General features: G+C 38.6%; 1 long non-coding RNA gene across 1 annotated transcript in view; it reads left to right on the top strand.

Annotated features, from left to right (window-relative positions):
• LOC109456352 (uncharacterized) overlaps positions 1–14,773 on the top strand; it is a 282,160-nt gene extending 267,387 nt beyond the window's left edge. The window contains exon 10 of the long non-coding RNA XR_012496351.1: positions 11,934–14,773. This is a non-coding gene — a long non-coding RNA (uncharacterized LOC109456352). The remainder of the gene's footprint in view (positions 1–11,933) is intronic.
• The last annotated feature ends 647 nt before the right edge of the window (positions 14,774–15,420 follow it).

The raw sequence follows: 15,420 nt of genomic DNA, 5'->3' as shown, positions 1-15,420 counted from the left end.
CAGAGCTATTTAGACCATGTTTCAATAAAGCTGAAGTAGGATTCTATCTCCATTTAAGCCAGGAGTTCCCAAATTTATTCTGGAAAGAGCCAGTCCATTTCCACTAATGAACCCTGCCTCTGTGGTGTGAAAGCAGCCCTCAATGACATATAAATGAATGGGTATGGCTGTGTTCCAGTAATCTTTATTTACAAAGATTATAAAGATGGAGGGGCCTCAGTTTGGCCTGAAGGCCACAGTCTACTGACCTTTGATCTAGACAATAATAATAATGATAAATATAATAAAAGTAAATACTCGTGTAATAATAATGAGTACTTACTTGATTTCCTTATCACAATGATTCCCATGAGATAAATACTCTTTATCTAAAGATGATATTAAAAATAATTAACATCTGACATGGCCAATCGATCAGAGCAGGCAAAGCATAGGTATATACTGGTTGAACTCAACCAGTGACCCCCACATTACAGATTTGGGAATTGGGGCTTAAGATAGGGTAGAAAATTGTCCTAAATTATACAAACAGTCCACGTAGAAGAGCTGGGGTTTTCATACATGTGATCTGACTCAAAAGCCCACACTTGATATATGCATCTATAGGCCAGAGGGATTTTGTTTCCATTGCAAGCTTGAACCCCTACCAGTTGCTTAGTCATAAGCATGTCTGGGCAAGAGCAATCCATTCATACCACTTCCAAAAATATTCAAAACACAGGTGAGCCATAGTTGCTTAGAAATATTTCAGTATGTTAATAGTTAGAGTGAAAATAACTTAAATCAAAAAAAAAAAGTGAATTCCTTTGGCTTCCCTCTAATTTGAATCCTTTCCCCTTCTCTATCCCTATGGCTTATGCCCACCCTTTCTTCTCTGCTCAGGTCTCTGCTCAAATGTCACCTTACTGTGCGGCCTTTCTGAGCACCAATAGATTAATAAAATAGCAGCTCCTGCCCTGCATTTCCTACCTCTCTGGCCTTGCCTTATTTTTCTCCATAACACTGAATACCGTCTGATATACTATGTCTTGAATTTATTTTTTATCTCCCCAGTTAGAACGTGAGCTCCACAAAATTAGGGGCTTTGTCTTGTTGGCTATATCCTCAGCACCTAGAACAGCACTTCTTGAATCGCTGAATGAATACCGTTTACAGTAGAGAGGTCACATGGAACAATAGTAAAAGCATGGGATTTAGACCAGAGGTGGGTTGGAATCCCAGCTCTGCCACTGACTTGTGACCTCGGACAAGCTAACCGCTGGAAGCCTCAGAGGCTGCAAGAAGAGCAAAGGCCCTGAGATGGGAGCACGCTATCAGGACAGGGTGGCCAGGACGCCTGCAGCACAGAGAGGAGGCAGAACACAGTAAAACAAAAGCGAGGTCAAGATTGAGGTGCAGATTGTGTAGGCTTTGTGTACTACGTTAAGGACTTTGGGTTTTGCTCTGAGCGAGAAGAGAAGCCAATTGGAGGATGTGACAGAGAAATAAAGTCTGTTTTAAGTTTTGCTAGGACTGTTTAAGGGTGAGGACAGAGGCAGAGAGACATATTAGGAGGCTACTGCAATAATCCAGGTGGGAGAGGATGGTGCCTCGGGCTAAGTGTCTAGCAGCGGACGTGGTGAAAGACTCAGATTCTGGATATATTGTGAAGACATAACCAACAAGATTTGCTGGTGGTTCCAGTGTGGAACGTGAGAGAAAGAGAAGAGCCAATGATGATTCCCAGGACTTGGGGGAGGACCATGCGAGGAGCAGGTGTAGGATGGGGGAATCAGAAGTTTGTTACAGGTTCAAATAAGTTTGAGAAGCCTGTTAGACATCCAAGCAGAGATGTCACGCTGTCAGTGGACAGATGATGCTGGCATTCATGGGAGAGGTACAGGGATATAAATTTGAGTATTGTCAAGAGATAAGTCAGAAGTTTCTATCCTGGCTGCTAATAAGAATTACCTAAGGAGCTTTAAAAAAAATTTTTTAATTGTGGTAAAATGCACATAACACAAAATTTATCATCTTAACCATCTTTTAAAAATCTATAGATGGGCTCCAACCAATGGAATGAGAATTTCTTGAGATAGGGATTGGGCACCAGTATTTTTAATAAATATACCAACTGTCTAGACTTGGGAATGTGAGGAGAAACCATAAAGGAAATAGAAAAGGAATAGCCTATGACATAGAGGAAATGAGACATGTGGAATGTCCCCAAAGTCAAGTACAAAAAGTATTTCAAGAAGATGGTAATAATAAACTGTGTCCGATACTACTGACGGGTCAAGTAAGATGAGGACTAAAGAAAAATCATCAAACTTAGCAAAATGTAGATCATCATTTTCCTTGACAACTCCTCTTGGGGTGGATTAAAGAGAGATTTTATATTCATAGGAACTATCATATTTATTTATATTAAAAATAACATCTAGTAGTTAAAAATAGCACCTTTTGACATTAGAGCCCATAAGAAGTTTTCAGTCCTGCTAAGACTTACTCATGCATTACCCATGACACAATAAGTCAGGACAAGGTCAGTTGGTGATTTGGTCCCAGGCTGAGTCTCCTGCAGATGATATGAACCTGTGTATTCTCCTCTGAGCTAGAATGAAAATGGAATCTTTCAACGTGATTATCAAGGAGATGGGATAATAGACTCATCTAGCCACTCCTAGGAGCCAAGCCAAAGTAAGGCAGAAGAGGGCTACACATACATAGGACAAACCAATGCAGTCACTGAGAAAACAGAGCTCTTCCTCTTTTTATTTGAGAAAATGCCCTCATCCTTTCCCTGCAACAAACCCAAACAAATGCTTAACTTATATCATGCTTTAAAGATTAAGAAATTTGATCTTTGCCAGACCCTGTAACAAAGGGAATTCAAAGACTTGAGCTGTTCATTGAGAAAGATCTGCTGCTCAAGTTCAAATTCATGTCTTCCAGATGTTTCCTCCTGTTCTCCAGAGTCACTTCCTTCTTGCTGATCCTGAATCTGTGCTCGATTTATTCATGAATTTAGTTGGAGGCATCCACTCTTTAGCAAGAGACTTTCTCCAACCCATACCAAGGAACTAATGATTTTCCCTACCTTACTCCACTCCCAAGGGACAGAAACTCTGATGAGGAGCAAGGATAAAATCAAGGATACATGTAGAATATGGGGACCATACGAGGTGGTGACGCCAAAGTTCTCACCCTTCTTGGTATCACTTGCTTCTTCTTTACCTCACCTGGATGGTGTATCTCATATAGGCACCTAGAGGTGCCTCCTGCCCCCAGAGTAGGATTCTGAAGACATATATGCTTCTCTAGAGGGCCAAGAAGTCTTTAAAGGATATGTTATCTCACCCAGGTCATCAGAACCAGAAACAAGGCTGGGACCTGGGGCTGAAACCCTTGTGGGTAATAAAGAGAGGAATTTTCCTAGAGCAGATGTTCTCAATGTGGGGGCTATCTCGGTGGGGTGGACTAAATGCTTGTGTCCCTCCAAATTTCATATGTTGCAGCCCTAATGCTTAGTGTGATGGTATTTGGAGGTGGGACCTTTGCTAGGTAATTAGGTCATGAGAGTACAGCCCTCGTGATACAATTAGTGCCCTTATAAGAAGAGACATAAGACAGCTTTCTCTGCCCCGTGTAAGAACACAGAAAGATGGGGGCCATCTGCAAACTAGGAAGAAGGCCCTCACAAGGCACTAAATCTGCCAACACCTTGATCTTGGACTTTCCACCCTCCAGAACTGTGAGAAATAAACGTTTAAGCCAGCCAGTCCATGGTATTTTGCAATAGCAACAGAAGTTGACTAAGACACTATGGATACCTTGGGTAGTTCAAAGGACTTAGAAATTATAAGTAACATTTTTTTACAAAAAGGCCCATAACTCTCATCAGAGATTCAAAGGGCTAAATCTGTAACTCCCCAAAAGATTAAAGACTACTGAGTTGGAGTGGCCCTTGTGTTCTTCTGCTGTAGGAATACAGGAAACTTCAGGATTGGGGACCCCAGTCTTGGCCTTTATTCCTACTTGAAAACATGTACTCTAGGAGTACTAACACATATGATGAAATGAGAAAGCTTCAAGAGGATACACATTTTCTTTATCCAATATTGTTAATCTCCACCTGAGAAAGTTTATTTTCCACAATAAAATATGGAGTCCAATCTGTTTACAATCATTAGCATGCACTTGGGCTATTTGCCCCATCATCTTTTAATAATATCAACCTTAGAATCCAAGGAAGGTAAGTCGTTGGGCTTCACCCTATTCCTGCCTTTTCCCCTACTCCACTCCCATCTTATAATGTATTCCAAGGCCAAATATAATTTTTTGCTGGTTAATTGTGATTAATTTGCTATTCCACTGAGCCAATAGAGCAGGTAATGCAACTTCGGAGCAAGAGGTAGTGTGACTTTTTTGCATTGTGTGGACTGTACAGCACAGGCTGAAGTACCAGCATGAGCTTTATTACAGCACTGAGATCAAGAAAAATATGACTCGTCATGAATGAACCATGAAAACATTATGCTAAGTGAAAGAAATCAAACACAAAAGACCACATTTTGTATGATTCTATTTACATGAAATGGCAAGAACAGGCAAATCTATAGAAACAGAAAGTAAGTTAGTGGTTGCCAGGGGCTGAGAGAAGGGGTATGGGGAGTGACTGCTAATGGATATGGGGTTTCTTTTGGGGGTGATGAAAATGTTTTAGAATTAGATAGTGATGAAAGTTGTACAACTTTGTCAATATACAAAAACCACTGAGTTGTACACTTTAAAAGGGTGAATTTTTTGATATGTGTATTATTATCTCAGTGAAAAGAAGAAGGAAGAAGAGATGTGACTCAGAAAGGATTCGTCACAATTATGGCTAAATCACTTATTTGGCAATTAATTTGGGGCATGGTCTTGAAATATTTCTTATATGTATAGTTCTATGCTGTTTAACCTCTCCCCGATCACAATGGAAATCTTTTTATTGGCTTTTCCACTTACAAAACAATACATTTGCACTTTTTAAAATTCTGAAAAATACAAGACAGCATAAAGAATAGAATAACTCGAAAAACACCACCCAAAGAGAGTCACTATTCACATTTTGGTGTATATTTTTCCAGATTATTTTTCTATGCATATGCAACAGGGAAAATATTTTATAACTATATTAATGTTTTTCTCTTTTGCACTTCCTTGTATGTCACCATCCCTTATTCTGTATGAAGCATCCTTTTTCCTTAAACCATTAGGATTCTCACAGCAGGAATACAAAAAGTAGAAAAAAATCAATGTTCAGTTTTTGACTTCTAAACTAAGATTTTTTTGATCAGACATTAAAAGTTTTGAAAGCCCAGCTTTGAGAACAGAGAAAAGTATTTTTTAATGATTTTCTTTCTCATTAACATAAGAAGAGACAGGGCCAATCAACTAAATCACAGTTTTACTAAAAGCCAGGAGTAGAGAAATCTCAGGATGAGGCAAGTGTACTTAGGGGTGGGAGCGAAGGATGGGGAAACTTTGGTGCAGAGGATTATGGGGGAAAAGGAAATAGGGGAAGGGGAAGTAGACAGTCAGACAGGTGTTTTGTGAACCGCTACTCTCTGGACTGAAGTCCCTGAGGGGAAAGCATATTGAACAGTTCCTTTGCCCTGCTCCCTCCCCCCCCCCAAAGAAACTGCAGCTCAGGGAGATCCCACACTGGCATGTGTCAGGGGTTGAACAATAGTGAAACAACAGTGGGATGTGACTAGATAGACTAGTAAGAACAGCAATCCCTCCCCTGTGACACAGAAGGCACCCCTCCAGGGGAAATCCAAAAATTAGATGAGCATTAGTTGGAGAGAAGCTAGTGTACATTGACCAGTACGTTACACTGCAGTGTAAACCAGCCCCCCCACCGCACCCCCAATGCCGTGAGATGGAGTGAGTACTCCCCAAGCCTACAACACCATCCTGGGAAGGAGGAGGGTGAGGGGAGAAGCAGCCTTGTTAGGGCATTGAACTTTGAATTGACGAATATTTACCTAATAAAGACCTTTTTAAATCAAAATGGACCATTACATCACAAGAGACTATGTAATCTGGAGGAGACAGATAACTTTAGTTGGAAGGTGTAAGAAGATTAGATCAGTTGAAAAAGTAAAGAAGCCACATGCTCTTGCTTCTGAGCACAGCAGTGTGCTTACTCTAGATCTTAAACTTTTAGCAAAATGAAATAAATGGAAATGTATAAATATTTGTAGCATACGCACTTTTGTAACCTGATCTTTTTCACTTTACAATGTTGTTTATTTTTGTTTGTTTGTTTGTTTATGTTTTCTTCCCCCAACTAAGCTATAGATATGTTGAGGACAAGGTCAGTATTTTCTATTTCTTTGTATCCACTTCGGGGTTGAGCAGAAAGCAGACACTCCATGTCACTGCCACCTAAAATGTTTCTAGTTCTCACCCTATACACTTGTAATGAAAGAGAGAAAGGAAGGAAGGAAGAAGGAAGGAAGGAAGGAAGGAAGGAAGGAAGGAAGGAAGGAAGGAAGGAAGGAAGGAAAGAAGGAAGGAAGGAAGAGAAAGGAAGAAGGGAAGAATTTTGAAGCAAGCAGATGGTTTGAAAGAAAGGGCCAATGGAAAGACCATCCAATGGGTACCTGAGTTCTCGTTCTGATTAGTCACTGACTTTAGGCAAGTCACCTCTTACTTTCTCCACCAGTAAATTGTAAATCCGAGATAAAGCCTTTACTACTTTACATGCATATGTGAGACTCTAAAGGAAACTGACAAGAAAAAAGTTTTGAGATATTCTAAATTAAATGACAATGGCAGGAGAGTAAGAGAAAGAAAACAGCCTATTAGTAGCTGTGGACCAGCTCTAACAAAATACTGATCACATTCCTGTATACCTGTTGGAATTTAGGATTAACTTCCAGGTGGCTATTTCCACAATTATCTAAAAGAGAAAATAGCCAGGTGACATTGAACCCCAGAAGCCACTGCCATCCTGACTCTAGTAGCCTCCACTTCTTATTTACACAAGAACTTTCCAATCTGCTGCCCAGAGTTAATCCACAGGAGCAGACACTTTTTCCTCGAGGACTGCGCTTATCCCAGATCTGGCCCCATTTCAGCTTCTCCCACCCCCTTTGTGGATAGCTAATGTAAATCATGCCCCACCCCCACTTGATTATAAAAATGCTCAACAACTCCAGGATGGCAGACATGTTTCCTTTTCACTAGCCATGCTGCTGCTGGTGGTTCAGACTTCATGCCCTAGGCCTGGTCTTTTCATGCTAACAGTGGTCTAAGAAACCCTTTCTTTTATTTATTTTTTTTAATTTTTTAATTACAGTTGACATACAATATTAGTTTCAGTTGTACAGCATAGTGATTAGACATTTATATAACTTACAAAGTGATCACCCTGTTAAAAGTCTAGTACCCATCTGACACCAAACATAGTTATTACAACATTATTGACTGTATTCCCTATGCTGTACTTTATATCCCCATGACTATTTTTGTAACTGGCAATTTGTACATCTTAATCCTTTCCCCTTTTTCACCCATCCTCCCAACTCCCTCCCATCTAAACCCTTTCTTTTAAAAAGAGACTTTCGAGAGTGGAAGTTAAATTTTGTTGCTTAACAAAATGTACACGAAACCTCTAGGAAGAGATGCAAAATGATCAACTACAATGTCTAACCCAAATCTAATTTTACAAGTGTCCAGACTAGAAATCTCAGGGTGAAGTCTTTGCCTCCTTGCACAGCCTTGCTCCAAATCCATTGCTATAACAACCTCACCCCAACCCCCACCATCAGCTCCTTCTGCAGCAGCCAGGCTGAAGTCAATGATCTCCCAGTAAATACTTGTTTTTAAAGAACAACTGAAAGATTTGTACTTAGCTGACTTGTGACTATTCCCTGGACGCAGATGGAAAAAGGTATTTAGAGACAGGAAAACAATAAGGGCATTTTTCATTCTAACAGTGATTAAAGATCCTTAATCCTTTCCACTTCACCAATTAGCAGGTCTTACAGGTCTTGTTTGAAAACAAATAAAAGTAAGGATTTTCTCCACACACCAGTAGTCTTAACTTATGACACAGCAAGCTGTGTAGCCAGGACGTCACCAGCAAGGCACTGCACCTTGATTCCTAACCGGGAGGCCGCTGGTATCGTGCTCTGTGGTATGTGGAACATGGCTGTAGATCCTCAATAAAATTCACTGCTCGCCTCCAGTGGTTTTAGAATCTAAAGTTAACAAGATCCTGAATAATTCTGTTTTTTCAATCCGATTCCAATTTAAGTATCTACCACTCACTATTTAAACATATCTCTAAGAAGTCTCTTCTTAAAAAGTAGAAGATATTTTTTAATGTTGAACAATTATTCATCCACTAGGGAAACATTAAATGAGTATTTGTTATATACTAGGAGCTGTATATACAAAAATGAATCAAGCTCAGTTTAGTAGGGAAAACAGATACGTCAAACAAGTCATTGGTCTACACTGTAGTGCAATGATAGATGTTCGCTGGCCTAGAGGAAGGAGGGCCCAGAGAACCCAGGTTAAGTGCTGCAGGAAAAGTTTCATGCAAGAGACCCTCAGCTGGATGTTTTCATTCATGCATTCATGCCACAAATACTTACTGCACTCTATTTGTCAGGCATTGTTCTAGGTCCTGGGAATACAGTAGTGAACAAAACAGAACTTACATTCTTGCGTAGACAATAATGAAGACGAGTAAATACGTGACCCATTTATCTAACTAGTTTCAAGTCCTGTGCTAAGGAAGAAAAATTAAACCACCAATGCAGATTTGAAATTGTAGATGAGAAGGCCATGGAAGGTCTCACGGAGAAGGTGGCTCTTGATATCTAAAGAAAGTGTGAGAACAAGTCCTGGGGAGACCATGGGATGATGAGGCAGAGGGAACAGCAAGCACAGAAGCCCTGAAGTAGACAAGTCCCTGGAGTGTTTGAGGAAGAGCAAGGTCAGTGGACCCAGAGTAGACTCAGTAAGGGGAAGAGTAGTGGGAAATGAGATGGGAAATGAGTGGGAAACTGATGAGGAGGGTAGACTTTGGACAGGAATTCATTGGAAGGTTCTGAGCAAGGAGTGACATCATCTGAGAAGATGACACTGCATGATAATGTTCACCGGGGCAAGAGCAGACAAGACCAGTTGGGAAGTCTTTGCAGTGCAGTAGTCCAGATGAAAGATGGTGGTTTGGGACCAAGGTGGTGAGACATGGCCAAATTCTGGATATTTTGAAAGTAGAGCTAACATGATTTGCTGACAGATTGGGTGTGAAATGGGAGATAAAGGAGTCAGAAAAGCCCCAAAGTTTTGTTGGCTTGATAGAGTTGCCATCAAGTGAAATGGGACAGATTGGTAGGAGCTGGTTTAGGGAGATAGATCTAGAGTTTATTGAGCATGTTAGGTTTCAGATGCGTATGATGTCTAACTAGAGATATAAAATAGACAGCTGTATAGATTTAGGTCTGGAGTTAAGGGCAGAGGTTAGATACAGAGACATAAATTTGAGCACCATCAGCAGACAGAGCAACTTTAACACCATGAGTTTGGATAAAATCACCTAGAGAGAATGAGGATATAAAAGAAAACACAGAAGAATAAAGAAAGAAAAGAAAAGCATTCCAGACAGAGGGGAAAACTTATGTGATGACAAGGGGTAAGGACAGAAATTACTTTAGTTAAGCTAGAACAGCAGTTGGCAAACTTTTCTGTAAAGAGCCAGATAAATGTTTTAGACTTTGTGGGTTTTACCATCTCTGTTGCAACTACTCCACTCTGCCATCAAAGCCTGAAAGCAGCCACAGACAACACTTAAAGGAATGAGAGTGACTATGTTCAAGTTAAATTTTATTTATGGACACTGGAAGTTGAATTTAACGTAATTTTCACATACCACAAAGTATCACTCATCTTTTGATTATTTTCACCCTAAATATGTAAAACCATTCTTAGCTCATTGGCTATACAAAAACAAACAGCAGGCCAGATTTAGTCCACAGGCTATAGTTGGCCAACTTCTGAGCAAGAACATAGAGTGCAGGCAGGGAGCAGTGGAAATTGAAGTTGCAGAAGTAGTCAGACTTTACGTCTTAGATTAGAAATATTAGATATAAAGTGACCGGTACATGGTATGCACTCAATAAATGATATATCTAATTATTGATTTGATGGGTCGTATAAAGGGAACCAGCAGACAACTCTAAGGAAGTGAGATTTATAATCAAAACTGAGACCTTCAATCAGGATTTAGTGATAGCTCAACCAAGAGAAGGAAGAGGAAAAATGAGGCCTTAACTGAAATAACATTGGGGATGACTTGAGGGGACCCAAAGGTACCAGCAAGACATCCTTTGTGATAGGTACTATAGAAAGGCACACCTGGATGATGAGATGTAATGATACTTACATTTTACAAAACATATGTGGAAACTCACTGTGGTTACAGGCATGATTTATTTATAGTCCATGAATTAACATCTTAAATCATTAACACCAAAGTTGCTTCAGAGTGAATGAACCATATTTCTGTGATATAGGAGTTTCTTTAATTATATGCAACTTACCAAACCAGAGAGAAACATGGTGTACCAATGTTTGAGTTTAAAGTACTCCCATCCCACTGAGAATCCCCACCAGGCAGAAAGTAGGCTGTGTGGTAGAGGACTACCCATCCTCCCCACTAAACCACCTCCCTACGAGCAGGGCAGAAGGTCAGGTTTACTTGTTCTTCTGCTGCTTACTAGTTGGGTGAACTTAGCCATGCCCTTGACTTTGTGGGTCTCACTCTTCAATCCTATAAAATGGAACTAATAATATATTTACCCATCTGAAAAGTTGGCAAACAAATTGTTTACCTTTTGGTTCCTTTCTGTTAATTTTAATCAAAAAGACAAATGCCCAGTGACTTGGTCTGCAAGATTCTCTAATTACTGTTATTTTTAAATAAATCATATTTTATTGCATTATAGATGTAAAATATGGTCACTGTAAAAAATATGGAAAATACTGAAAAGGAGAAATATGGTCATAGAAGGTGTACAAACCCCAAGAATATCACTATTAAAATTCTGAAGTATTTTGTCTTTCTATCATTATATTTTAAATTTCCAAACTTTTGCCACCACAAAATTTTAACGCTCAGCCTCTCATAAAAATAACCTGAAAACACTGGAATACACTAAAATTATCTAACAGATCTTCTTCTTCTCCTCCTCCTCCTCCTCCTCCTCCTCCTCCTCCTCCTTCTTCTTCAGTATATAAAACAAAACTTCACAATCCACCAGCAATATATGATTAAGATTCTTGAGGCTGTGCTTCAGGACTGCTTGTTGAATACTTGAAAATAAAAATCAGTGTTCCATTTTTAAAGAACAGCTGGCTGTGACTCCTCTGCAGTTTTGGATTTATGGTCCCTTCTGATTCTTGGCTGTAATTAACTGACTGGAAAGATTTTACGGGACTGAATTAACAATGCAAACACACAGTTGTATGATAAAAGTCTGCTTTGTTATTCTTCATGTCTCTATATCTTTTTAAATCATAACTATTTTTCAAAGACACTATTAGATACAGATCAAGTTCTATTACATTTACATGGCAACTATAAAGCTCCTTTTTAACCAGAATAAAAGCATTCTGAAGAATCATCTTACAGCCTACAAATGAACTTTAAGGAATATTTGACAAAATATTAATAAAACCTCCAGTCTAATAAAGTATTGTCCCTTAAAAATTATTTAGAAAGGAACTAGAGTTATGATAATTAACACATAGCTAGTGAGCATTTCCTGGCTGTTGCTTCAGCTCTCATATTTCTGTCTTGCCCTTCACAATATTATTGTTATGAGGGGGAAAAGGTACTCGTTGTTAATGATTTCTGTGCCTGTTGTTTTCTCCACATTCTCCAGAAAGCCCTTTCAGGACTGTTCCTTTGAAATGAGGCTTCATATGTGCCCTCCAAGGGAAAGTTGGGCGTCTGCCAGTGACTTGAATGTCAGTGTCAACTGTCAGGATCCGAGAACCCTTCTGTTGGAGGCGGCGGTTTGGTGTAGAAGAAAGAGCCCTGGACTGAGGTCTGGGTCCTCATTCAACCCTACCCCACATTAGTTTTGTGTGCCTTGGCTATTTACTTAAACCAAGTGAGCTTTCATTTCCTTATCTGTAAAATGAGGGTAATAATAACTACCCTGCCTATCTCTCAGGGTTGTTGTGAGGGACAAATGAAATACTGCAAGTAAAAAGTGCTTTTAAAAAAGTGCTAAGTAAAGGCCAATTTTAAGAAATTGTGTAAAATATACATGTAAAATTTACAATTTTAACCATTCAAGGTATGCAGTTCAGTGGCATGAAATACATTTACATTGTTGTGCAATCATGACCACTGTCTATCTCCAGAACTTTTCATCTTCCCTGAAGATGAAACTCTAACCATTAAACACTAACTCCCCCATTCCTCCGTCTCCCCAGCCTCTGGCAACCGCCCTTCTATTTTCTGTCTCTGTGCATTTGACTACTGTAAGTACCTCACCTAAGTGAATCGTACACCATTTGTCCTTTTGTGTCTGGCTTATTGCACTTCGCATAACATTTTCAAAGGTTCATCCATGTTGTAGCATGTATCAAAATTTCCTTTCTTTTTAAGACTGAATAATATTCTATTGTATATATAAACCACATTTTGTTTATCTATTTATCTATTAGTGGACATTTGGGTTCTTTCCCCCTTTTGGTTATTATGAACAAAGAAGTGTTTGAGTCCCTGCTTTCAGTTTTGGGTGCACACCAAGTAGTGGAATGCCTAAGTCATATGGTAATTTTATGTTTAAATTGTTTAGGAACTTCCATACTGTTTTCCACAAGGGTTCTAATCGCTCCCACATCCTCACCAACACTTGTTATTTTCATATACATATGAAAAATATAATATATTTGAAATATATATATTTAAAAATATAATATGTAAAATATATTTAAATATATATTTTTTCATATATGTGTATATATGTGCCATCCTGATAGTTGTGAAATATTATCTCATTGTGGTTTTGATTTTCATTTTCCTAATAATTAGTGATGTTGAACATCTTTTCACGTGCTTATTGGCCATCTGTTTTCTTCTTTGGATAAATGTCTTTTCAACTCCTTTGCCCATTTTTTAATTGGGTTGTTTGGGTTTTTTGTTGTTGAGTTATAGGTGTTCTTTATATATTGTGAATGCTAATCCCATGTCAGATGAATGATTTGCCAATATTTTCTTCCATTCCACGAGCCAAATATTTTTATTTTTATTCATGTACCAAATCCTATAAAAAATATGCTCAATTTTTCACCATGGTGCTTTAGGAATGGAGAACTTTCTCTCAAACAGATTTCCTCTATATTAATATGCTACTATAAAGACCAGATTTTAATTGGCATTTTTTTTCCCACTTAGGTAATAAGAAAAAGTATTTCAAATTTCCCTTACTCACAACCTGTCTCAGTAAAATATTTAATTTAGTAGTAAGCTGGAAAGTGACTTCATTTACCTGCTTACACAATAATTAGGTAGATTAACAGATTTGACAATAGAAAACCTAAAGCTCTATATGCCTAAGGGGACAATATAGAGACACTTTTTAAAAATAATGCTTTCTGCTATGCCTTGTCATTCACCAGCCACAAAGAAAAGACAAACAAGCCATATCCTCACAGAGAATAATAACTCTCTCCAGAGGCAAACTGTTAAATTGCGGTGAAAATAACATTCAAAAAAATATTGAATACCTATAGGTCTTTTTCAGTCATTTACTTTACAAACTTGATAGACCAGGCTCTGGGTTAGGTGCTGGAGACACAAAAATGAATGGGCACAGTTCCTGCCCTCAAGGAGCTCTCCCACCAGGTGAGAAAAAAACGACCAAGTAAACAGACAATTACAGTACAATATGGTAAGTACCAGGGAGCTAGATCTAAGGAGTGTTTCCATCATGGATAATTCACAACTAACTGCTGTGAGGAGTATCTCAGACTCAGCCTATTGCTAACATGTAGGGGCTTGTGAAATCCAATATGAATATAAAACCTTATGAAATGTTAATTACTGCTATTACATCCTTGGTTTTTTTGTTGGGTTTTTTTTTAGTACTAAGAGATAGGGTGTATAACCACATAGGATTTTGTGTCTACATTTTTTTTAATTTGTTTTCATTGTAAAAATAATGCACTCTTCTTGTAGATACCGTAAACAATGCAGAACTCACCGGAAATAACCATCACTAACTGTTCGCTATGTTCTATTTCATCTAAGATGCCATTGACTGTAAGATGCATCCTAAATTCAAAGGTGCTAAAAAGTAGAGAGGAAAAACAGGATTTTAGTAAGTACTTGAAGGCTTGGGTGTATGTGAGCAGCGGGCAGAGGCACCAAGGCAGTCCTGAGCAAAACGTACAGGAGAATCAGAAAAATATCTGGCTTGCATGATGAAAAGAGGATTAAATTCATTTTCATACTACTGTTTAGTACTTCTAGGTGCTGTAATTGTATTAAGAAGTAAGCGTTCCCAAAATCCCCAGCTCTTAGAAAACACTCCCAAAGTTTATGTTCTCAGACTTGCACTTAGTACCTTATAAGTAGGTTAAGGAATATGCTCCTCACCCTACAGAAGATTTATTCTGTATTACTCAAGTGAACCTTTGCCTGGAAGGAGATAAATCTCTAGTTTCTGAAACATTGGTCAATAAATATATATTGGTCCCACATGGACTTAACAGATATGAAAGAGCATATGGCTTTTTTTTAAACTCATTGTTCCATATTTATTTTCTCTTCTAAAATCCAAAGGGCTTTAAGGAATAAAAAATGTTGTGATGCAACCTGTCCTACTGTCAGGTCTCTTTGTTTTAGAAACATTAAGGAGACAGCATGGCATAACAGAATACAACAGGAAGACCTATGTATGGAGACCTACGTGCTACTCTTAGATCTACCACTAATTAGATGTGTAATTTTAGATAAATCACATAACCTCTCTAGACCTCTCTCATCTCTAATTGCTCTATCTAGTCCATAGGTTATTGTGAAGATTAAAAGAAATCGTAAATGTGGAAGCACTTCAAAAAATGTACACATGCATATTATAAGGTGTTATTAATACATAATACATACATATATTATTGGTCTGCAACGCCACTCTTAGGCTCAGACAAGAGGGGCCCTTGCCCTGAGCCCCGTACTTCACAGGGTCCTACGTATCACAAACACAGACACTTACAAATTTATTTAATATCGATCAACAAGTTCCTAGAAGACATCCCCTCAATTCCAACATAGCAATGACATTCTTTGGAGTGATTCAAAGATCATATACAATATTTTCTGGATCTGACCAAGATTAAACACATCAAATTTGACCT

Source organism: Rhinolophus sinicus, linkage group LG05 (genome assembly GCF_036562045.2).
Source record: "Rhinolophus sinicus isolate RSC01 linkage group LG05, ASM3656204v1, whole genome shotgun sequence".
In the NCBI taxonomy this organism is placed as follows: domain Eukaryota; kingdom Metazoa; phylum Chordata; class Mammalia; order Chiroptera; family Rhinolophidae; genus Rhinolophus; species Rhinolophus sinicus.
The sequence above is the reverse complement of the archived record's forward strand: the minus strand, read 5'-3'. Positions and strand labels throughout refer to the sequence as shown.